General features: G+C 45.4%; 1 long non-coding RNA gene across 1 annotated transcript in view; it reads right to left on the reverse strand.

Moving 5' to 3' along the window:
- The window catches only part of LOC119287813, a 34,201-nt gene extending 19,261 nt beyond the window's left edge, over positions 1 to 14,940 (reverse strand). The window contains exons 1-4 of the long non-coding RNA XR_005140963.1: positions 14,688 to 14,940; positions 14,178 to 14,250; positions 12,981 to 13,122; positions 11,375 to 11,469 (exon numbers count right to left, since the gene is read on the reverse strand). This is a non-coding gene — a long non-coding RNA (uncharacterized LOC119287813). The remainder of the gene's footprint in view (positions 1 to 11,374; positions 11,470 to 12,980; positions 13,123 to 14,177; positions 14,251 to 14,687) is intronic.
- Between the last annotated feature and the right edge of the window lie 9,783 nt (positions 14,941 to 24,723).

Raw genomic sequence — 24,723 nt, forward strand, 5'->3', positions numbered from 1 at the left:
CGACGAGACGTCTTCTCCTATATATATATATGGCCCACATGACCACTCTTCGCGCACTTCTCAATGTGGCTTCTATTCGTCGCTAGTCTGTCTCTCAGCTTGATGTCAAGAATGCCAACATGTAGCCACCACCTGGGTTCTCTTCCTGATGGCATGGTTTGTCGTCTTCGTCTTTGTCTATATGGCCCTAAGCAAACCCTCGTGCCTGGTTTGAGCGCTTTGTCTCAGTGGCGATTGCGGCTGGTTTTTGGCGAGTGCTCATGATCCTGCACTTTCGGTCCACCATTCAACTCGTGGTCGAACACTTCTTGTACATGTCGATCATCACCGGCGACGACTCTTAAGAAAATTACATTTGTGAAGGCTCGTCATAATGAATTTTGTATGTTTGATCTTGGTCCTCCTTGCTACTACCTTGAGATTGTTCCGTATTTCCTGGAGAAGTATATCCAAGATCTTCTTGCTCATGTTGCTCTTAGTGATAAGCGCATTGTTGAGACTCCCATGGAGCCAACATCCACATTTGTGAGCACCTCCGCTCCCTGCGAGTCTGCATAGGAACCTTTACCTTGCAACGAGTTTTATGAGCACTGTCTCAATCCCACATCCCGTGTTCCCTTCTTGTGCGACACCATAACCGCACGCTCGAGCATCACCAATGGTGAGCAGGAGCTAGGACAGTCGACGCGTGCTTGGATTATGAACGGGACGAGCCGACGACAGGCGCTACCTAAAGTCAAGGCCAAGGGCGCACAGTAGGAGAACCTGGGGTGCTTAATCAAGTGCGTGGCACACAACCCGCAAGCAGGACAAGAACACCAAGCCGAATCGGCAGGGTACGAAGAGTGCACATGCACGTGGGATGCTGGATCAAGTCCCTTTGCCGCCGGCGCCAGTCTCTGCCTCTGTTGCCATGTCTACCAACTATTTTCAGCAGTGGCATCATCGCCTTGGGTCGCTTGTGATCGCTGATCCTTAGTTCAACGTGGTCTTCTTGGATCCATCTCCGACGATGTCTCTAATCCGTGGTCCAGGTACCTAGTCATAGCGAGACAGTGTCTCAGCGTCCTTTCGACCTTGTTTACTCTGATCTCAGGGGTCCATCTCCCTTTGCCTCTGCTAGTGACCTTTCTCGACACACCTGGATATATTTTATTTCTTCTCGTAGTGAGGTCTCATCTATAAGCCTTTTGCTGTCATGGTTCACACTCAGTTCTCTACGCCTATTCACCACAATGCTTTATATTGTTTTCGAAATCGTAGGGAGGTTTGCCTAGATGTCAAGACCCATGTCCATATTCCTCAACACTATGCGTTTGTAAGCAGAAAGGTGTGGATTAATTTACACCATCGTAATCTCTAACCAAAGCTAGCGTACTTATGGCTTTCAAGCTCGCCCGCTTCTGCCTCGCTTGTGCCTATTTACTGCTATGGTTACTGTGCGGCCCTTCCTGAGACGACTTATCGTGAGGTTGTTCATCCCAAATGGCTGGATGCGATGGCATCGAAGATTGATGCTCTTGCCCGCTCACGCATGGAATCTCATTTCCCTTCTTCCCTGTGCTCATCTCAGCACTTGTAAGTGGGTTTACAAGGTTAAGACTGACGATACTCTCGAGCGTTACACAACTCATTTAGTGGTGACAACATGGTCATGACTACGACGAGACGTCTTCTCCTATATATATATATGGCCCACATGACCACTCTTCGCGCACTTCTCAATGTGGCTTCTATTCGTCGCTAGTCTGTCTCTCAGCTTGATGTCAAGAATGCCAACATGTAGCCACCACCTGGGTTCTCTTCCTGATGGCATGGTTTGTCGTCTTCGTCTTTGTCTATATGGCCCTAAGCAAACCCTCGTGCCTGGTTTGAGCGCTTTGTCTCAGTGGCGATTGCGGCTGGTTTTTGGCGAGTGCTCATGATCCTGCACTTTCGGTCCACCATTCAACTCGTGGTCGAACACTTCTTGTACATGTCGATCATCACCGGCGACGACTCTTAAGAAAATTACATCTGTGAAGGCTCGTCATAATGAATTTTGTATGTTTGATCTTGGTCCTCTTCGCTACTTCCTGGAGATTGTTCCGTATTTCCTGGAGAAGTATATCCAGGATCTTCTTGCTCATGTTGCTCTTAGTGATAAGCGCATTGTTGAGACTCCTATGGAGCCAACATCCACATTTGTGAGCACCTCCGCTCCCTGCGAGTCGGCATAGGAACCTTTACTTTGCTGCGAGTTTTATGTGCACTGTCTCAATCCCACATCCCGTCTTCTCTTGTTGTGCGACATCATAACCGCACGCTTGAGCATCACCAATGGTGAGCAAGAGCTAGGACAGTCGACGCGTGCCTGGATTATGAACGGGACGAGCCGACGACAGGCGCTACCTAAAGTCAAGGCCAAGGGCGCACAGTAGGAGAACCTGGGGTGCTTAATCAAGTGCGTGGCACACAACCCGCAAGCAGGAGAAGAACACCAAGCCGAATCGGCAGGGTACGGAGAGTGCACATGCACGTGGGATGCTGGATCAAGTCCCTTTGCCGCCAGCGCCAGTCTCTGCCTCTGTTTCCTTGTCTACCAACTATTTTCAACAGTGGCATCATCGCCTTGGGTCGCTTGTGATCGCTGATCCTTAGTTCAATGTGGTCTTCTTGGATCTGTCTCCGACGATGTCTCTAATCCGTGGTCCAGGTACCTAGTCATAGCGAGACAGTGTCTCAACGTCCTTTCGACCTTGTTTACTCTGATCTCAGGGGTCCATCTACCTTTGCCTCCGCTAGTGACCTCTCTCGACACACCTGGATATACTTTATTTCTTCTCGTAGTGAGGTATTATCTATAAACCTTTTGCTGTCATGGTTCACACTCAGTTCTCTACGCCTATTCACCATAATGCTTTATATTGTTTTAGAAATCGTAGGGAGGTTTGCCTAGCTGTCAAGACCCATGTCCATATTCCTCAACACTATGCGTTTGTAAGCAGAAAGGTGTGGATTAATTTACACCATCGTAATCTCTAACCAAAGCTAGCGTACTTATGGCTTTCAAGCTCGCCCGCTTCTGCCTCGCTTGTGCCTATTTACTGCTATGGTTACTGTGCGGCCCTTCCTGAGACGACTTATCGTGAGGTTGTTCATCCCAAATGGCTGGATGCGATGGCATCGAAGATTGATGCTCTTGCCCGCTCACGCATGGAATCTCATTTCCCTTCTTCCCTGTGCTCATCTCATCACTTGTAAGTGGGTTTACAAGGTTAAGACGGACGATACTCTCGAGCGTTACACAACTCATTTAGTGGTGACAACATGGTCATGACTACGACGAGACGTCTTCTCCTATATATATATGGCCCACACGACCACTCTTCGCGCACTTCTCAATGTGGCTTCTATTCGTCGCTAGTCTGTCTCTCAGCTTGATGTCAAGAATGCCAACATGTAGCCACCACCTAGGTTCTCTTCCTGATGGCATGGTTTGTCGTCTTCGTCTTTGTCTATATGGCCCTAAGCAAACCCTCGTGCCTGGTTTGAGCGCTTTGTCTCAGTGGCGATTGCGACTGGTTTTTGGCGAGTGCTCATGATCCTGCACTTTTGGTCCACCATTCAACTCGTGGTCGAACACTTCTTCTACATGCCGATCATCACCGGCGACGACTCTTAAGAAAATTACATCTGTGAAGGCTCGTCATAATGAATTTTGTATGTTTGATCTTGGTCCTCTTCGCTACTTCCTGGAGATTGTTCCGTATTTTCTGGAGAAGTATATCCAGGATCTTCTTGCTCATGTTGCTCTTAGTGATAAGCGCATTGTTGAGACTCCTATGGAGCCAACATCCACATTTGTGAGCACCTCCGCTCCCTGCGAGTCGGCATAGGAACCTTTACCTTGCTGCGAGTTTTATGTGCACTGTCTCAATCCCACATCCCGTCTTCTCTTGTTGTGCGACATCATAACCGCACGCTCGAGCATCACCAATGGTGAGCAGGAGCTAGGACAGTCGACGCGTGCCTGGATTATGAACGGGACGAGTCGACGACAGGCGCTACCTAAAGTCAAGGCCAAGGGCGCACACTAGGAGAACCTGGGGTGCTTAATCAAGTGCGTGGCACACAACCCGCAAGCAGGAGAAGAACACCAAGCCGAATCGGCAGGGTACGGAGAGTGCACATGCACGTGGGATGCTGGATCAAGTCCCTTTGCCGCCAGCGCCAGTCTCTGCCTCTGTTGCCTTGTCTACCAACTATTTTCAACAGTGGCATCATCGCCTTGGGTCGCTTGTGATCGCTGATCCTTAGTTCAATGTGGTCTTCTTGGATCTGTCTCCGACGATGTCTCTAATCCGTGGTCCAGGTACCTAGTCATAGCGAGACAGTGTCTCAACGTCCTTTCGACCTTGTTTACTCTGATCTCAGGGGTCCATCTACCTTTGCCTCCGCTAGTGACCTCTCTCGACACACCTGGATATACTTTATTTCTTCTCGTAGTGAGGTATTATCTATAAACCTTTTGCTGTCATGGTTCACACTCAGTTCTCTACGCCTATTCACCATAATGCTTTATATTGTTTTAGAAATCGTAGGGAGGTTTGCCTAGCTGTCAAGACCCATGTCCATATTCCTCAACACTATGCGTTTGTAAGCAAAAAGGTGTGGATTAATTTACACCATCGTAATCTCTAACCAAAGCTAGCGTACTTATGGCTTTCAAGCTCGCCTGCTTCTGCCTCGCTTGTGCCTATTTACTGCTATGGTTACTGTGCGGCCCTTCCTGAGACGACTTATCGTGAGGTTGTTCATCCCAAATGGCTGGATGCGATGGCATCGAAGATTGATGCTCTTACCCGCTCACGCATGGAATCTCATTTCCCTTCTTCCCTGTGCTCATCTCAGCACTTGTAAGTGGGTTTACAAGGTTAAGACGGACGATACTCTCGAGCGTTACACAACTCATTTAGTGGTGACAACATGGTCATGACTACGACGAGACGTCTTCTCCTATATATATATGGCCCACACGACCACTCTTCGCGCACTTCTCAATGTGGCTTCTATTCGTCGCTAGTCTGTCTCTCAGCTTGATGTCAAGAATGCCAACATGTAGCCACCACCTAGGTTCTCTTCCTGATGGCATGGTTTGTCGTCTTCGTCTTTGTCTATATGGCCCTAAGCAAACCCTCGTGCCTGGTTTGAGCGCTTTGTCTCAGTGGCGATTGCGACTGGTTTTTGGCGAGTGCTCATGATCCTGCACTTTTGGTCCACCATTCAACTCGTGGTCGAACACTTCTTCTACATGCCGATCATCACCGGCGACGACTCTTAAGAAAATTACATATGTGAAGGCTCGTCATAAAGAATTTTGTATGTTTGATCTTGGTCCTCTTCGCTACTTCCTGGAGATTGTTCCGTATTTTCTGGAGAAGTATATCCAGGATCTTCTTGCTCATGTTGCTCTTAGTGATAAGCGCATTGTTGAGACTCCTATGGAGCCAACATCCACATTTGTGAGCACCTCCGCTCCCTGCGAGTTGGCATAGGAACCTTTACCTTGCTGCGAGTTTTATGTGCACTGTCTCAATCCCACATCCCGTCTTCTCTTGTTGTGCGACATCATAACCGCACGCTCGAGCATCACCAATGGTGAGCAGGAGCTAGGACAGTCGACGCGTGCCTGGATTATGAACGGGACGAGCCGACGACAGGCGCTACCTAAAGTCAAGGCCAAGGGCGCACACTAGGAGAACCTGGGGTGCTTAATCAAGTGCGTGGCACACAACCCGCAAGCAGGAGAAGAACACCAAGCCGAATCGGCAGGGTACGGAGAGTGCACATGCACGTGGGATGCTGGATCAAGTCCCTTTGCCGCCAGCGCCAGTCTCTGCCTCTGTTTCCTTGTCTACCAACTATTTTCAACAGTGGCATCATCGCCTTGGGTCGCTTGTGATCGCTGATCCTTAGTTCAATGTGGTCTTCTTGGATCTGTCTCCGACGATGTCTCTAATCCGTGGTCCAGGTACCTAGTCATAGCGAGACAGTGTCTCAACGTCCTTTCGACCTTGTTTACTCTGATCTCAGGGGTCCATCTACCTTTGCCTCCGCTAGTGACCTCTCTCGACACACCTGGATATACTTTATTTCTTCTCGTAGTGAGGTATTATCTATAAACCTTTTGCTGTCATGGTTCACACTCAGTTCTCTACGCCTATTCACCATAATGCTTTATATTGTTTTAGAAATCGTAGGGAGGTTTGCCTAGCTGTCAAGACCCATGTCCATATTCCTCAACACTATGCGTTTGTAAGCAAAAAGGTGTGGATTAATTTACACCATCGTAATCTCTAACCAAAGCTAGCGTACTTATGGCTTTCAAGCTCGCCCGCTTCTGCCTCGCTTGTGCCTATTTACTGCTATGGTTACTGTGCGGCCCTTCCTGAGACGACTTATCGTGAGGTTGTTCATCCCAAATGGCTGGATGCGATGGCATCGAAGATTGATGCTCTTGCCCGCTCACGCATGGAATCTCATTTCCCTTCTTCCCTGTGCTCATCTCAGCACTTGTAAGTGGGTTTACAAGGTTAAGACGGACGATACTCTCGAGCGTTACACAACTCATTTAGTGGTGACAACATGGTCATGACTACGACGAGACGTCTTCTCCTATATATATATGGCCCACACGACCACTCTTCGCGCACTTCTCAATGTGGCTTCTATTCGTCGCTAGTCTGTCTCTCAGCTTGATGTCAAGAATGCCAACATGTAGCCACCACCTAGGTTCTCTTCCTGATGGCATGGTTTGTCGTCTTAGTCTTTGTCTATATGGCCCTAAGCAAACCCTCGTGCCTGGTTTGAGCGCTTTGTCTCAGTGGCGATTGCGACCGGTTTTTGGCGAGTGCTCATGATCCTGCACTTTTGGTCCACCATTCAACTCGTGGTCGAACACTTCTACATGCCGATCATCACCGGCGACGACTCTTAAGAAAATTACATCTGTGAAGGCTCGTCATAATGAATTTTGTATGTTTGATCTTGGTCCTCTTCGCTACTTCCTGGAGATTGTTCCGTATTTTCTGGAGAAGTATATCCAGGATCTTCTTGCTCATGTTGCTCTTAGTGATAAGCGCATTGTTGAGACTCATATGGAGCCAACATCCACATTTGTGAGCACCTCCGCTCCCTGCGAGTCGGCATAGGAACCTTTACCTTGCTGCGAGTTTTATGTGCACTGTCTCAATCCCACATCCCGTCTTCTCTTGTTGTGCGACATCATAACCGCACGCTCGAGCATCACCAATGGTGAGCAGGAGCTAGGACAGTCGACGCGTGCCTGGATTATGAACGGGACGAGCCGACGACAGGCGCTACCTAAAGTCAAGGCCAAGGGCGCACACTAGGAGAACCTGGGGTGCTTAATCAAGTGCGTGGCACACAACCCGCAAGCAGGAGAAGAACACCAAGCCGAATCGGCAGGGTACGGAGAGTGCACATGCACGTGGGATGCTGGATCAAGTCCCTTTGCCGCCAGCACCAGTCTCTGCCTCTGTTGCCTTGTCTACCAACTATTTTCAACAGTGGCATCATCGCCTTGGGTCGCTTGTGATCGCTGATCCTTAGTTCAATGTGGTCTTCTTGGATCTGTCTCCGACGATGTCTCTAATCCGTGGTCCAGGTACCTAGTCATAGCGAGACAGTGTCTCAACGTCCTTTCGACCTTGTTTACTCTGATCTCAGGGGTCCATCTACCTTTGCCTCCGCTAGTGACCTCTCTCGACACACCTGGATATACTTTATTTCTTCTCGTAGTGAGGTATTATCTATAAACCTTTTGCTGTCATGGTTCACACTCAGTTCTCTACGCCTATTCACCATAATGCTTTATATTGTTTTAGAAATCGTAGGGAGGTTTGCCTAGCTGTCAAGACCCATGTCCATATTCCTCAACACTATGCGTTTGTAAGCAAAAAGGTGTGGATTAATTTACACCATCGTAATCTCTAATCAAAGCTAGCGTACTTATTGCTTTCGAGCTTGCCCGCTTCTGCCTCGCTTGTGCCTATTTACTGCTATGGTTACTGTGCGGCTCTTCCCGAGACGACTTATCGTGAGGTTGTTCATCCCAAATGGCTGGATGTGATGGCATCGAAGATTGATGCTCTTGCCCACTCACGCATGGAATCTCATTTCCCTTCTTCCCCGTGCTCATCTCAGCACTTGTAAGTGGGTTTACAAGGTTAAGACTGACGATACTCTCGAGCGTTACACAGCTCGTTTAGTGATGATAACATGGTCATGACTACGACGAGACGTCTTCTCCTATATATATATATATATATATATATATATATATATATATATATATATATATATGGCCCACACGACCACTCTTCGCACACATCTCAATGTGGCTACTATTCGTCGCTAGTCTGTCTCAGCTTGATGTCAAGAATGCCAACATGTAGCCACCACCTGGGCTCTCTTCCTAATGGCATGGTTTGTCGTCTTCATCGTTGTCTATATGGCCCTATGCAAACCCTCGTGCTTTTGAGCGCTTTGTCTCAGTGGTGATTGCGACTGATTTTTGGCGAGTGCTTATGATCCTGCACTTTCGGTCCACCATTCAACTCATGGTCGAACACTTCTTCTACATGTCGATCATCACCGACGACGACTCTTAAGAACATTACATTTGTGAAGGCTCGTCATAATGAATTTTGTATGTTTGATCTTGGTCCTCTTTGCTACCTCATTGAGATTGTTCCGTAATTCTTGGAGAAGTATATCCAGGATCTTCTTGCTCATGTTGCTCTTAGTGATAAGCGCATTGTTGAGACTCCTCCGCTCCCTGCGAGTCTGCATAGGAACCTTTACCTTGCTACGAGTTCTATGAGCACTGTCTCAATCCCACATCCCGTGTTCCCTTGTTGTGCGACACCATAACCGCACGCTTGAGCACATGCACGAGGGATGCTGGATCAAGTCCCTTTGACGCCAGCGCCAGTCTTTGCCTCTGTTGCCTTGTGTACCAACTATTTTCAGTAGTGGCATCATCGCATTGGGTCGCTTGTGATCGCTGATCCTTAGTTCAATGTGGTCTTCTTGGATTCGTCTCCGACGATGTCTCTAATCCATGGTCCAGATACCTAGTCATAGCGAGACAGTGTCTCAGCGTCCTTTCGACTTTGTTTACTCTGATCTCAGGGGTCCATCTCCCTTTGCCTCTGCTAGTGACTTCTCTCGACACACCTGGATATACTTTATTTCTTCTCGTAGTGAGGTCTTATCTATAAGCCTTTTGCTGTCATGGTTCCCACTCAGTTCTCTTCTCTACGCCTATTCACCATAATGCTTTATATTGTTTTAGAAATTGTAGGGAGGTTTGCCTAGATATGTCAAGAGCCATGTCCATACTCTACAACACCTTTGATACTCTACAACACTGTAAGTCTGTAAAGAGAAAGGTGTGGCTTAATTTACACCATCGTAATCTCTATTCCAACCTAGCCTACTGATGGCTTTCAAGCTCGCCCGCTTCTGCCTCGCTTTTGCCCATTGACTGCTATGGTTACTGTGCAGCTCTTCCCGAGACGACTTCTTATCATGAGCTTGTTCGTCCCAAATGGCTGGATGTGATGGCATCGAAGATTGATGTTCTTGCCCGCTCGACACATGGAATATCATTTCCCTTCTTCCCCGTGCTCATCTCATCACTTGTAAGTAGGTTTACAAGGTTAAGACTGATGATACTCTCAAGCGTTACACAACTCGTTTAGTGGTGAGAACATGGTCATGACTACGATAAGACGTTTTCTCCTATATATATATGGCCCACACGACCACTCTTGGCACACTTCTTAATGTGGCTTCTATTCGTTGCTAGTTTGTCTCTCATCTTGATGTCAAGAATGCCAACATGTAGCCACCACCTGGGTTCTCTTCCTGATGGCATGGTTTGTCGTCTTCGTCGCTATCTATATGGCCCTAAGCAAACCCCCATGCCTGGTTTGAGCGATGTCTCAACGGTGATTGCGACTGGTTTTTGGTGAGTGATCATGATCCTGAACTTCTGGTCCACCATTCAACTCGTGACAAACACTTCTTCTACATGTCGGTCATCACCGGCGACGACTCTTAAGTACATTACCTTTGTGAAGGCTCATCATAGTGAAGTTTGCAATGTTTATCTTGGTCCTCTTCGCTACTTCCTTGAGATTGTTCCGTATTTCCTGGAGAAGTATATCCAGGATCTTCTTGCTCATGTTGTGCTTACTGATGAGCGCATTGTTGAGACTCCTATGGAGCCAACGTCCACAGTTGTGACCACCTCTGCTCCCTGCGAGTCTGCATAGGAACCCTTTGCCTTGCTGCAGGTTTTTATGAGCAATGTCTAAATCCCACATCCATGTACCCTTATTGTGCGACACCATAACCGCACAATCGAGCACGACCAATGTGACCAGGAGCTGGACAGTCAACGCATACACGAATTATGAACGGGGCGAGCCGACGACAGGCGCTACTTAAAGTCGAGGCCAAGGGCGCACAGTAGGAGAACCTAGGGTGCTTAATCAAGTGTGGTGGCACACAACCCGCAAGCAGGAGAAGAACACCAAGCCGAATCGGCGGGGTACGGAGAGTGCACAGGCACGTGGGATGCTGGATTAAGTCCCTCTGCCACCACCGCCGCCAGTCTCTGCCTCTGTTGCCTTGTGTATCGGCTATTTTCCGCAGTGGCATCATCGCCGTGGGTACTTGTGATCTCTCATCCTTAGTTCAATGTGGTCTTCTTGGATCCGTCTCCGACAATGTCTCTAATCTGTGGTCCAGTTACCTAGTCATAGCAAGACGGTGTCTAAGTGTCCTTTCGACCTTGTTTACTCTGATCTCATGGGTCCATCTCCCTTTGCCTCCGCCAGTGATTTCTCTTGGCACACCTGGAAATACTCTATTTTTTCTCGTAGTGATGTCTTATCTATAAGCCTTTTGCTGTCATGGTTCACACTCAGTTCTCTACGCCTATTCACCATAATGCTTTATATTGTTTTAGAAATCATAGGGAGGTTTGCCTAGATGTCAAGACCCATGTCTATACTCTACAACATTGTTCGTTTGTAAACAGAGAGGTGTGGCTTAATTTACACCATCCTAATCTCTATACCAAGCTAGGGGTGCGCATTGCGTGATGAAAAATACAAAAAATCTATGAACTTTGCCAAACTTAAAAAAAAAAGTAATTGCAACTCAAATAGTTATGTTTGCTATTTCAAAAGGAAGATATAATGATAAGGTGTTTAACAAATATGCATGCATGTTGTATCGTGCTTATCGAGTGAACAAAACAAATATCATGATAGATGCTAAGAAACAGAATGCATACCATCACTAGCTCCGTTAAGGAATGTTGCATGATAAAATAGCCTGCCATGCTAGCTCAGCAGCTTCCTCAACTGGCATGTTGAATTCAATTTGTAACTGAAATGTAAAGCAAAGAGATGTTAAGTTCTTGTAAAAATCCTGATGCTATATACAATAATGGAACTTCGCCACTATATCTACCATTGTTGTTAAACTGAATCAAGGAGGTCAGCTTATAAAATTGCTAAGACATATCACAATAAGCATTCCTTGTACGTTTAACAAAGAAGCCATATAAACCATACTGCAAGCAAGATAAGTACCACAAAAACACTAACTGTTAAGCTCCAGCTGAGTAGGGTCATACACATTAATCACAACGCATGAGAATTTCTCTTTAATCCTTGTTAGCGGCACACAATTATAATGAGCACCAGACCCCACAAATACATCATCTAACTAAATCATCCAAACTCACATGTATCAACAATACACCTGCAGAACCCAGAGGGATCTGCTGATACAGAACCATTTGACAACCGAATAGATAAAAATACATTATGTCATCCAATAAATAACATAAAATGAGCAGGTTGGCCTGTACCATATATAATTCCTCCCCTCCCGCTGCACAAAAACCAAATAACCTATTGTTTTCAATCCAACAGCAACCCAATTGTGTTTCGCTTGCAGCAGCTAAATTTAGTTGTAATGTCCATAAACTTCAGAAATTTAGATGGGATATACATGGCAACGTGAAAGCTAGAAATTAAGTATTGGCCATCTTTTGAATTAGGTAAAACCTGCCACACTCGCCAATATTTTGTTAGCAGTATGCTTAAAATCCATGATCAGAATAGGAAGGCAGCACAAATGTTTACATGTTAGTTAGTAATAAGGTCGAGCATGGCTGTGTGCATCGCTCGATGCAGAGGCCGGGGGTAATCCTCCTTTTTGAAAAAAAAAGTAATAAAGTCGAGTGCTTTTTCATGCATGAAAATAACACTGATTTGTAGTCCAGTTGAAAACAGCCTACCCAAAAAAGCATAGTATAAGGCCATGTAAAAATATACTCGGTCCAATTAGCATAACTACAGAAACACAGTGTACACTGATTTTAGATATAATCGACATCATATTAGGGCTGCAATCTAGAACTACAGCTTGACAACTAACAAGTATCAGATCAGACAAGGCAATGGCAACTTAGTAGCAGTATAGCTTACCAACCAACAAGCTAATCAGAATGAAATTATATACTCTCAGCACAGTGCAAGAAAGGCAGGTGTGCATCTTTGCTCCCTAAAATAATAATAATCAAATAAAGAGCCTGAAGTGTGTTGTTTGTCAAACCTGTCCTGTTTGAGTTCATAGTAAACTTGATATGTCCCTCTCTAGTCTCTAAACTTGCATACTACACGTCTAAGGTTTGCAATCATGAAGATTTAATCCTGGCAATTAAATAGATATAATACCGTAGTCATCACTCATCATTATAGGTTTCACTTTTTGTTTGCAAACTTTGCAGACTGTACGTACATGGCAAGGTAATAACAATGGAAGCTAAACATCATGTCTTTTTCAAAAACAATGGAGACGCATTTAGCTTGGCATGTGATCCAGCATACCTCAGATGGAGCGGCGGTCGGTGTTCCGGCGAAGGAGGTAGAATGGCAAGATTGTATGACGGTATATGGAGCATTGGCAGTCGGTGTTCAGGCGAAGTTGGTAGAGCGGCGAGATTGAATGCTTGCATAGAGTGCTCGATGCCTTCTATGTGGCAAAGCAGGGCAGTTCATGTGGACAAAAGAGGGACTTAACACTTTTCGTGATGTGAAATAAGGAAGATGTAATTAAGAATAACCACACATTAAAGAATGGCTTCTACCGATTCCATCCAACACGTGCACAAAGAATAGCAGCTCTTTGACTACAATGACATTACGCCCTAGTACATCATTAAGAGACCTCCATTAAATAACTGACCATTATGCAAACAGACAACCATATCATAACTGACCATCAATATATGTATAAACGGTACAACAACAAAAACAGTAAACATGCTGGAAGAACACGTCAAAATCATTGATCGAAAAGCATGGAATGCAACAAAAATGTCCGGCTGTACAGACCAACACACCATTGTTTTGTTTGAAGCTAAAGTTCAGTTGTGCACTTAAACCCCACATTTAAACCACAATATATTATGACCAGACAGGAATCCTTGAATAGAAGGATGCACATCTAGATCTCACTTGCTTCAAAGATAGATTTGTATATCTTGCAGGGCATCCAGATCCCTAGTAACTTAGTTGATCTTAACTTAATTGGAGCAACTTCCAATAGACTCGAATATCACCTATTCTGATATGTTTGCTCTGTATTAACAGTCAAACAATTTGCATGATGGATGCACTTCATCGTAAATTAGGTGCTATGCTTACCAAATAAAAACTTAACCTAAAGGCTACAATAATAATCCAGAATTAATTCGAGAACTTGCATTGGGCGGTAAGGGAAGACTGCAGTTTTAGCCCCTCACAGATTTTCCTACCAACTATGTATCATCAATTTTTGCACAGAGGATCCAGTCATGTACAAACTAGCTGGAATTTTTCTGTGTACATCTACGTACTAGTGTGTCATCTTTATATCAGATTAAATCATCAAAGCAACGCCCATCTGATAAGTAAGCGGAGAGAATGTTGATTGCCTAAGATCAGCAAGACTGTCACTGAAGCCGAGTATATATATAGGTCACAAAGGAAAAATTGTGGTGGACGGTTCCATAAGTTTAGTGTGGAGGAAGCCACAATGCTGACCTGGATATCGGACTCCTGAAAATGGAATTAACAGGGGGCAGCTGCACTAAAATTGACCAAGCATATCGGACTCCTGAAAAGTGTGAAGTTGCAACAGAAATAACATTTTATTAGGAATTCATCAGAGGTAGCATAAACCTATGGTTATGAAATACAGACCACTATTGAGCCTGGACACCTCCTTGAATATTGTAAATTCTTGCAATGGACTAGTATTAAACATGGGGTCCGTGAACTATGAAATAGTGCCTATTTACATTGAAAATTGAAAGCATGACAGACTATCTAGCAAGGATTGAAGAGTTAGCAGCTTATAAGAAGAAAATTCTGAAGTTTTGATGGTCCATTGACATCTAACAGCAAATACTAATTGCATAGTAGAATAGTAGTTGGCGCATGAATCAGAATCAATTGTGCTGGTGAATGAATTGCATTGCACAAAGACGGCACCAACAGCATCGGGGCATCAACGGCAGAAGGGCCAAGATCAGAGAGAGAGACTAGTGCTACCAAGGTCAAAATCCTCCAAAGCCTCCAAAGCCCTCGGGCCGGCGCGGCGCAAATCCTGAAGGTGTAGACGGAGGAAAGATGCTGGCGGGGGACGCGCCGAGCGGCGCAAGCCTCCGAAGCGCGGCGCCAGGGAAGGAGCCGCCGATTCAGCCGTCCTGATCTGGCAGTAGCTCCGGACCTAGGGTTCCGCCGGCAGGTGCGAAGACTGGCGATTTAGGAGGATTCCAGTGTGTGCGTGTGTGGTGGTGGGGGGTGGGGGGTGGGGGAGACGGGGACGGGAAAGTGGGAATCGAAGACGAAGACGAAGAGGCGGCGGGGGAACTCCGTGGGGAAGGACTCCGGGCAGGTTCCTGCTCGCTCGCTCGCTTCTGGATGTGCGGTGCCGTTGGGCCATATGTTGAGGCCCAGGCGAGCGTTGGAATCGGCGGCTTCGTTGGAGGCCCATACGTACAAGGCAATTCCTAAACGACGAAATCACTAATCTAGAAGGTCCTCAAGATCATTCTCATCTTCTTAGATTGTGACAAATGGTGCAGTCTGTGAGTTTTTTCTTTTTTCGTAGATCCATATATTCAAAATATATTATCTTTTAAACCGTGTATTCAAATCTCGAATCATTTTCACCGTTGGATTCCCCGCGTCGGGATCTTCAGAACTAGATTCCATGTTGATAGGTTTTGACAAACTTTTTTCATGAAAAAAATAGAACCGGGAGCACGGGTTTTTATCTTTCCGAAAGAGGCAAGACCATGCCTCTCGCAAAAGCAAAACCGTACCTCTCACAAAAGAACAAAAACTTGTTTTCGCGCAAAAAAAATTCTCTGAATCTTTTTTTGTCCAAAAGCTAAGGAAGACCGGTGGAAAACCAAAAATAAAACAAATTAAAAAGCCAAAAACGCGTGCAAAAAAAAAAATTCGAAGAGAGCGCTCAGAGCATGACACGTGACGACGGCTGAGAGCGCGTCAAGTGACGTGCTCTCAGCCCACCTGCAAGTGATCGTTGCGAGACTTCTGAAAGAGCGCTCGCTAACTAGTTGCTCTCCCTAAATGGCGCTTAAGATCCCTGTTTCTTTCCCGCGTCGCGCTGGGCCGGCCCATATCCTCTTCCTATTTCTGTTATAAACTGCTGCAAAAAAAGAGGCGGTAGCCAACTAAACAATCACACCGATGTGATTAGTTACAACCTTTCTATTCCTTTGTTCTTCTTTCTTTTCCTTTTATTTTATCTTTTTTATTTATTTTTTTCTCAATTTTTAAATTTTGCGAATGTTTTTGAAAATCGATGAACTTTTTCCAAATTGGTGCTTTTTAAAAATTTCATGAACTTTTATTCACATCAATGAACTTTTTAAAAATTTGATGAATTTTTAAAAAAATCGTGAACTATTTTTCAGTTATATGAACCTTTTTTCAAATTCTATGCCCTTTTTCCAAAGTTGATGAACTTTTTTCAAATTCGACGATCTTATTGAAAATTCAATGAATTTTTTTCTAATTGATGATTTTTTTCAAATTCGTGAATTTTTTTGAAGTTTATGAACATTTTTTCAAAATCCATTAATATTTTTGAATTCATGGATTTTTTTGCGGTTTTTTCTCTTTTTTTCTTTTTAAAAAAGTTCAACTATGCACGAGCGACCATGGGGGAACCTAGCACTCACCTTATATGGGCCAACCCAGCGCTGGGTTTCAGTGTGCGTCGTTCCTCCAAGTGGCGCTTAAGGCGCCACTTAGGGTGTGTTTGATAGCATGCATGGAGAGTGTATAGGCCAAAAAGTTCCCTGACCGACCCACTTTCGCGTGTTTGGTAGAGTGTATGGGCTCACTTGAGCATAGTCCAACCGATGCAAAAAAGAGCCTCGGCATAACTGAGTCGAAGCATCCCACACAGACCTGTCGGGTCAAGCGAGGCTGAGACTGCATAGGAGAGAATTCTCCCCCCGACCCACTTTCCTCGAATGACCATCCCTCCCTTGCCCTCCCGCGACCCCCTCCCCCCTCCCCTCGCATGAGCCCTCCTGACCTAGCCGCCAGGACCGCCCGCTAGCTACCTCGCCGCCGGTCCCCTTCCTTCTTCAATCTCTCCGCCGCCCTGTTGAAGGTGTCTACCTCGCCGCGGACCCGCCCCTGCGCCTGGCTGGTCCTCCACTCGCCGCTAGCCCGCACCTGCTCCTGGCCGGCCTCAACTCGCCGCCGCCGCCGGAGTAGCAGATCTGCCCCCTCCTTCCCTTCCTCCGCCCTCCTCCTCTCTTCCTCCCCCTACCCCTGTCCTTCCTGCCTATGCTCGAGACCTTGAACAGGGAAGAGCCCTTGTTGTTGTACAGAGAAGACAAAGTCGAATATGCTTAATTGGAATATGATAATTTGATTTTATTTACTGTATATCTTCTGTTCAGAGAGCCTACTATGGTTAAGAGAAAAACTTATGCATGAAGGAATTATGTCTAATGTAATATGAATCTAGTGATGCACTGCTACAATTCATGATTATTATGTCTTATGTTAATTGTTGAATTTTTTTTCACATTATCATCATCCAGATTATGTTGGCATGGTAATGTTTTATTGATGGAATTGTTTAGATTATCTCATCGAACATATGACAAAATATCCGTTCATGCAGCCTACCTCATACAGGCTACCAAACACCGTCTCAGTACACCATGTCTTGTCTGATGCAGGCTACCAAACACAGTCTCGACTCGGCATGCGTCAGTACATACATTGCTACCAAACAGCTGCAGATGCATGTACTCAGCATGTCTCAAAGGGAAACAACTATACTAGGGTGGGAATAGCTACCAAACACATCATTAGGAGCTCCCGACATACAGCTAATGTAAATTTCTCCCCCATCCCGAACCGCTGTCGTCACAGCTTTGCTACATGCCACTACTTCCATCCCCCTTCACTTTCCCGTCCGACGACCTCGGCGGAAGCAAGAGGAGTGGGGACCCGTTCATCCCATTTTCTTGTTAGGTTTTGTTTTTCCCGGTGACATTGACGAGGTGGTGGCGGCGATAGCGTGTTGGAATAAAGTTTCTAAGGTCTCTTCCCATCTCGGCGATGTGCCGACGAAGGGTTGCGACAGTTTGTGTCCCCAAATCTATAGGTTCCCTTCTGATCTTGGTAATTCGTGTGTCTTTTAGGAAGAGCTATTAGTTGCCTATTGGTCTAGTGACTTTGACATCTTTTGTGTTGTTCTATGGTTCGGCCTGATTTTTTTAACCCTCTGAACTGATGATTATGGAGTGCAAGTCTGTTCTGTGTGGAGTGATGCTCTAGTTGATGTTGATTTGGCGATTTATAAACCCCATCTCAAGGTGCTAGTGAATACTGTGTTCTTCGAAGCTTGGTATGGCGAGGGTGTTTGCAGGTCGTCTTCCTTTACTGTTGGTTCAGTGCAATTTTTAATCTCCAATAGGTAGTGTTACTGGAGGAAGAATAAGACTAGACGAGGCGTTTCGGTGCCTAGGCTCAGTTGCACCCATAATCCTGGTCGCCCGCTCGAGCATAGGGATGCGAGAAAGTGGCCCTTACACAGCAGTCGTCCGCAAAAAATAAGATACCCCGGCAATACAAGGAGGTATAGTGTGCTACAATGGGCCTTTTCCATATGCCGGGCTGTCATCTTGAACGAATGTCGCGTGGCTCCATGATGGAAGCACACTGTGCCATTGTATAGAAGTTATGTGAAAACCTGAACCTTGGTCTTAGACTAAAAAAACAAAATCTTGGCCTATGATGTTAGTCCAGGAAGTAGGAAAAATACAGAGCCGTCGTCGAGGCGATGACAACACATGTGCAAAAGTAGGGTTCGTCATTGGAAGGTGGATGAGGATGGCGATGGTTCCCGTCCTAATGATAGAGTACAGTAGGCATTGTGTGAGAACAATTATGAATCTTGAATTAACAATACATAAATGAATGATTTGCTCTTTATCATACTAACCTATCTCATGAAGTTCCGTTAAGTTTTATATGCTTGAAGTTTTCAAGTTTTGGGTAAGATATCAGGAGAATAAAGAGTGGCAGGACCCTAAGCTTGAAGATGTCCAAGGCACCCCAAGGTAACATTCAAAGAAAACTCAAGCGTCTAAGCTGGGGATGCCTCGGATGGCATCTCTCTTTCTTTTTCAACATTATCCGTAACCTCACTCGAAACTATTTTTTTATTCATCGCATAATATGTATTTTTCTTGGAGCGTCTTTCAGTTTTGTTTCCTGTTTGAATACAATACTTGGATCTGGGAATTTTGATTTTGAGAGAGTCTTTACATAGTTACTTAATTGCTTAACTACTCTTTGATTTCACTTATATCCTTCTGGGAGTAGATTGTCATTTAGTCTTGTGATTCACTTATATCCTAAAAGCACATTGTTTAATAAATTGGATATCATAAACCTCAAATCATATATGTTCCATATGCTTAGTAGTAGTTTCACACTGGGTTTATAAAGTTAAGTATATTAAAATTTGTTAACCACAATATTGATCATACAAATAGTTCATGGAAGATTAGTATATGAAAGAGAAATTTCACATATAAATATATTATTTTGAACATCTTTTATGATTGTGAATACCCATTAATTATTTTTCAACTTGACTAAATAAGTTGAAGTTGGATAAGGAAGACAACCTAATGAGTTATGTTTGGGTATATTTGCATAGAAGTTATATTGTTATGCATCCTTCAACATATGGTGCTTGTTTATACTCTTTGTTGGCTAAAAATTTCTATACTAAGGGGGAATACTTCTTGTGCATCCAAATCTTTGAGCTAAGTTTCGTGAATGTCCATCGTACACTACTAGGAAAATGCTTACCACTAGTGCGGTTTTTGTGCATACCAGTAGCGTGGGTGCCCGCGCTACTGCTACGGCGCTACAGCTAAATTTTAGCAGTAGCGCGTTTTTTACCCAACGCTGCAGATATTCTAAGTACTAGTAGTGTTGCTTTCTCCTTCCACGCTACTATTATCGTATGTACTAGTAGTGCTACATTTCCACCCTACGCTACAACTAACTAATTAGAAATTTTAAAAATAAAATTCAAATGCAGTATTCATGGATGAAAATTCAGATGCATTTGCTTCACCAACAATGATTAGTAGTAGCATCAACATATCCTCTAATTCAGCATAGGAGTTGCAAGTGAGGGAAAATTACCACCAACACTAGCTAATAATCATCATAGCTAGTCATTACCACCAACATTGTCTAATCATCATAGCTACATAGTGTAGCACATCATCATCTTGAAACTCATTCTATCTAGCTAATTACTCCTACTGCTCTCTCTCTCAGGTAAAATAGGATAAAACATGTGGAGCGCTTCTGATTCATCATATTGAAGCATGCAGATGAACATGTCTCCTATTTGTGAGCCGCACTTCTGATTGCTGCCCCTAGTACTTCTCTGCGATCCTTCACAATTTTGTTCCAGTCTTTGACTACTAAGACTTGCTCACTTCTAAAAATCCTGAATGCACTCATGCGCAATGTAGGATGTCTTGGCCGTATGCTAACCATGGACATGCGACCTTTAGCCTCGATCCACTGAGGCACAACTATCATCAGGAGTCCGTGTTAAAGAACATCGTAGTAACATACTTAGCAATGAAGTTTACCTTAAAAAATAATGTATGCAAAAGATGCACTGAGGACAAATAGTAAAAATCTTACCATCTTTCCTAAATAGATGTGACCGTAGTTCACTACGAACACTATTGGTCACGCGTTTTGAGTATTAAAATTTTCAAGTTTAGGAAAATATTTGTCTTGACAGTATGAAGATCCTCAAGCCATGAAACATAAGGACTTGTCTCCTCACAGTTTAGTTCAGCCCCAGGACAGTAGTAGGTCATGTCTACCAAGCGTCGGACATGTTTGCTTGAATGGAAATAAATTGTCAATAGAAATTAGTTGTTAAGTATTTTTGAATAAGCAATATTCAAGACATAAATATGGTTGAAAAATTTACACAATGGTAGAACTGGAGGCGTCTGCACATCAACCCAGATGTCGATATTATCTTCAATATCATTTTTCGGACGAATATCAAAGGTGATAAGCATATCAGGCTCAAATGCATGAGCCTTGCATAATGCTCTCCATTGTTTGCATTCAAAATGGGTGCATGTGTCTGTATTGTATAATTTTGCGAGAAAACTATAACCATGCTCGGTCCTCAAGTTAACTCTTTTTACCTTCATAGTTTCCATAGTACTGAACCAACCTTATCCAAAACATATATTCTTGCATGGCAGGGGATACGCTAGTAGAATAGTAAAAAAATATAAGTTGAAGCAAAAGAAGCAGAAGTCATGCTTAATTACGAAAAAAGATTTGTCATTGTGACTTACTGTATGCACTTTGAAGTTCTCATCCAGCTTGATGCTGAAGCGCCTACTACCAAGTAGGTGAGGCCTGTTGCACAGGCCGCGCTCGTCTTCGCTGTATTCGCACATACCGAATTCCCTTTCGCTATCGTCGTCAGACATTTGCTATGTTCATAGTTGAAACATACGTGCATTCAATAAGCAAAACTAAATCGTAAAACGAATTAGTATTCAAATTAGCATGCATTCAATAAAAAAACTAAATTCATTTGGGTCCGCCTGGTCGACCCAAACAGACAAGATCGCCGTCCGTTTGGGTCGGCTCGGTTGAGTTGCTCTTAGAACATGTTTGCGAGACCTACGTTTGCCCGTATTACCACTTGTGACCGGGACGTGGGTCGGCCCGTTGGAGTTGCTCTTAGAACATGTTTGCGAGACCTACGTTTGCCCGTATACCACTTGTGTCCGAACGTGGGTCGGTCCTTTGAAGTTGCTCTTAGAACATGTTTGCGAGACCTACGTTTGCCCGTATACCACTTGTGACCCAGACGTTGTCGTGCCATCCCACGACTCTGGTTCACGACGCGTTGAGAGCAAGCAGCAGGGACTCCAAACAAACCTACTCGCTATACGTAGCTCGATGCAAACAGGCTTGCCGTAGCTCGATGCAAACAGGCTTGCCATCGAGTCCGGCACTCATCAGCAGATTGAACAGAAGTGGGGTAGTACTACTACTAGTAAGTTTACTTGAACACCCGGAGGGCTTGGTGCAGCGCCTGCTGGGCTTCGTAGTCCGCCTCTCTGGCTTCATACTCCGCCAGAATCGCCTTGGCCAGGCGTTCGACGAGGCAGGCGTCGACTGATCCGTCTGGCCCGAGGTCCCCGGGCAGCGCCTCCACGGCTTGGCACAGCGCTGCCGTGGTTTCCTGCCCCGCCAGCGCGGTCTCACGCGCCGCGAGATGCTCCGGCAGCCACCATGGCTCGGGTGCCGGCAGGTCCCCGCGCGTATCTGGATGGATACAAGAATTTACTCGAACTAAAACCACGACAAGTATTTGGAAACAGGAGTAGTAATTAAAGGAAACGAAATAAGCAAGTAACGACCGTTCTTAGCTTTGCTTACCCTGCAGGGTCTTTTTCAACGCCGCCAGCTCGGGCAGGAGATGTTGGTCCGGCTGCAGCAGCTCGGCCGCCGGCCTGGCGAACATCTCCATCATCGTCTTCCGCAGCGCCGCCATCGATTCTTGCCTTGCACGCCAGGCCATGTCTAACTCGGCTTGTTCATCTTGCGTTGCACGCGGCTCCCCCGCCATCGTCCGTTAGCACGTTGGACGTAGCGGTTAATTTAGCTAGCTATCTTTATTCGTTGGTGAGTGAAAGGAGGCAGAGAAGGGAGGAGTAAATAGAATTGCCCTGCTAGAGCGGCCTTTATCGACGCACGCGTGGCAGAAGATAGTTGTGCGAGGGAGTGAAAAGCTTATGCGAGAAGCTATCTGTTCAAGTTAGCAGTGCTATGGCTATAGCTAGCTGGGCACGTCGTGTATATATCGTTTCGATTGTTATAATAGCTTTTATCACGGCGATTTTGATTGAAAATGTTGTTCAATCACAACGGTTTTTATTTGATTTTGATAGAAAATATTTTTTCAACAGAATCGTCGTCGTATGGTCGATGTAAATTTTTACAGACCCGAATATCCAGCAAAAGTTAAAATTAGACACGGCAAATCGAACATTTTTTATGGTAAATTATGTTCGCCGAGGATGGCAGTTTTAGTTGGCAAGCAAGACAAATCCGACCCTTTTTCCCCAGCAATTTACTGTGTTTTCAAACTAAATTTATCATCATCGCGCCAATATAAATTATCATAAAAATGTCAGATATTTAGCCAAATATTGACGCCACAAATATTTTAGGATACACGTTTCTTTCTATTGCTGCCTACATGTCCATGCCGCTGCCTTTTCGTGCCACCTCTTCTGCACGAACCGTCGCGATTTGGCCCTGGTTGCCTTTGTTGATACGCTCCCACGCCTCAAAAGATCGTTGCTTCCCGCGGTCCAATCGTGCTACCACTTGTACCACGCATCCTTAAGGTGTTCGACGACTTGCCCAGAGGTAAATTTCCCCAACCTTTTCTAGTAGAATTAGTTTACCAGTTCATAGATTCATGTCGGTGGCATAAGATTTGCATTTTGTGTAGATGGATCTGTTGGTATTCATTGTCAAATTCGAGCTCAGAGTCTGAGAGTGAAACCATAGAGGCCAAAGAAGACGACATAATATTGATGGTTTCTTAATGGATAGCAGTAACCAGAACTAAGAGGAGTCGGCGCCAGAGCCGGAAGAGTCGACACGGCCGCGACATGGTCAGCACCAACCCGGGAAGAGCCTCGCCCCGGAGGCATGGTCGCGTCGGACGCAGGTGGAGCTCGAGGCGTCTTTCTTGGTGGCGTCTTCTGAGTAGTGGCCCGTGAGCAGTCATAGCTTGGCTCCCCTTCTTGGCATCCTTTCGCGGCGTTTCTTCATCGTCGTCTGCAACGTGGATGATCTCTGCAAGCGCTGCGTCCACTCGACATTGTCAACACAGTTTGCAATCTAGTCGGACAGTAGAACAAAGCCAAAAAGAAGCCATCAATACCTTTCTGGGAGGTGGCCGCGTCCGCTGACACGGCCTCAACACGATCTCCGTCGACCTGCATGGGTGACGTCGTCGAAGTAGCAGCCCTGTTTCATAAATTCACTCGGTCAGAAGAGCCACAAGGTTCACAGAGATGAAAAGAGAAGTTGCAATGCTCACGTTGAGGTGACAGGCACGGTGACCTTGATCTTGGGCAGAGCTTTTCGAGGTTTGGGTGAGACGATCTTGAGCTGCTTGGTGGTCTTCTCCGTGGACTCTGGCGTCGATGTCCAAGTGCGCTTTGGGTTCCTAGCACTCGAGACCACGGCCTTGCTCTGGCAATCACTCGGATATTGAGTCTGCTTGGAATGGCGTTCCGTGCGCGCCTCTGCAGATGGAGAAGACTCAACCTTGTCACTCTCCTCTGAGTCATCGCTTTCCTCCTCGCTATATTCCACATAGCTGTCCTCAACACTATTGTGGCCGCTCTCCACGTTCCCGATGAGGTGGCCTCCGTTTGGCACGGGGGAGACCATCCTCTGGAACTCCTGCAAAACACAGAGAACGAAAACCGTCGAATCAGTCAGTTCATTCGGATAACTTGCGCATAAATGATTCACTCAGAAATGCATGTCACACCTCGATGGTGGGTGCTCGTCGTCGAAGGGCAGGATCCATCTCGATCCCAGGGGGTTGTCGCGAGCGCCGGAGATGCCCCTGAGCCACTGCTCCACAGTCTCTTCGTTGACGTCCTCTGGGTGCACTCGAGTCGGGCCGTTAGCCCTGGCATACCGCCACATGGGATGAGCTATGTGACAGCCTGATTTTTGGCCCTTTCTTTTTCTTTTGTTTTTCTGAGGTTTTTGCTTGAGTTTTCTTTTTCCGTGGCTTTGTGGTCTGGAAATTAAAGAAGATGCCCTCTTCTTTGTTTCAAGAGTGGCTTTTCATTCTCAAATCCTTCCCTAGACCCTGTCATTTCTATCCTAGCCCAAATCCCAATATTCTTTTTATTGCGAATATTCCTTTTCTATTAAAGGAATACCTCAAATTGCCCTAGGTTGTGAAGTAACC

Source organism: Triticum dicoccoides, chromosome 4A, assembly GCF_002162155.2.
Source record: "Triticum dicoccoides isolate Atlit2015 ecotype Zavitan chromosome 4A, WEW_v2.0, whole genome shotgun sequence".
Classification (NCBI taxonomy): Eukaryota; Viridiplantae; Streptophyta; class Magnoliopsida; order Poales; family Poaceae; genus Triticum; species Triticum dicoccoides.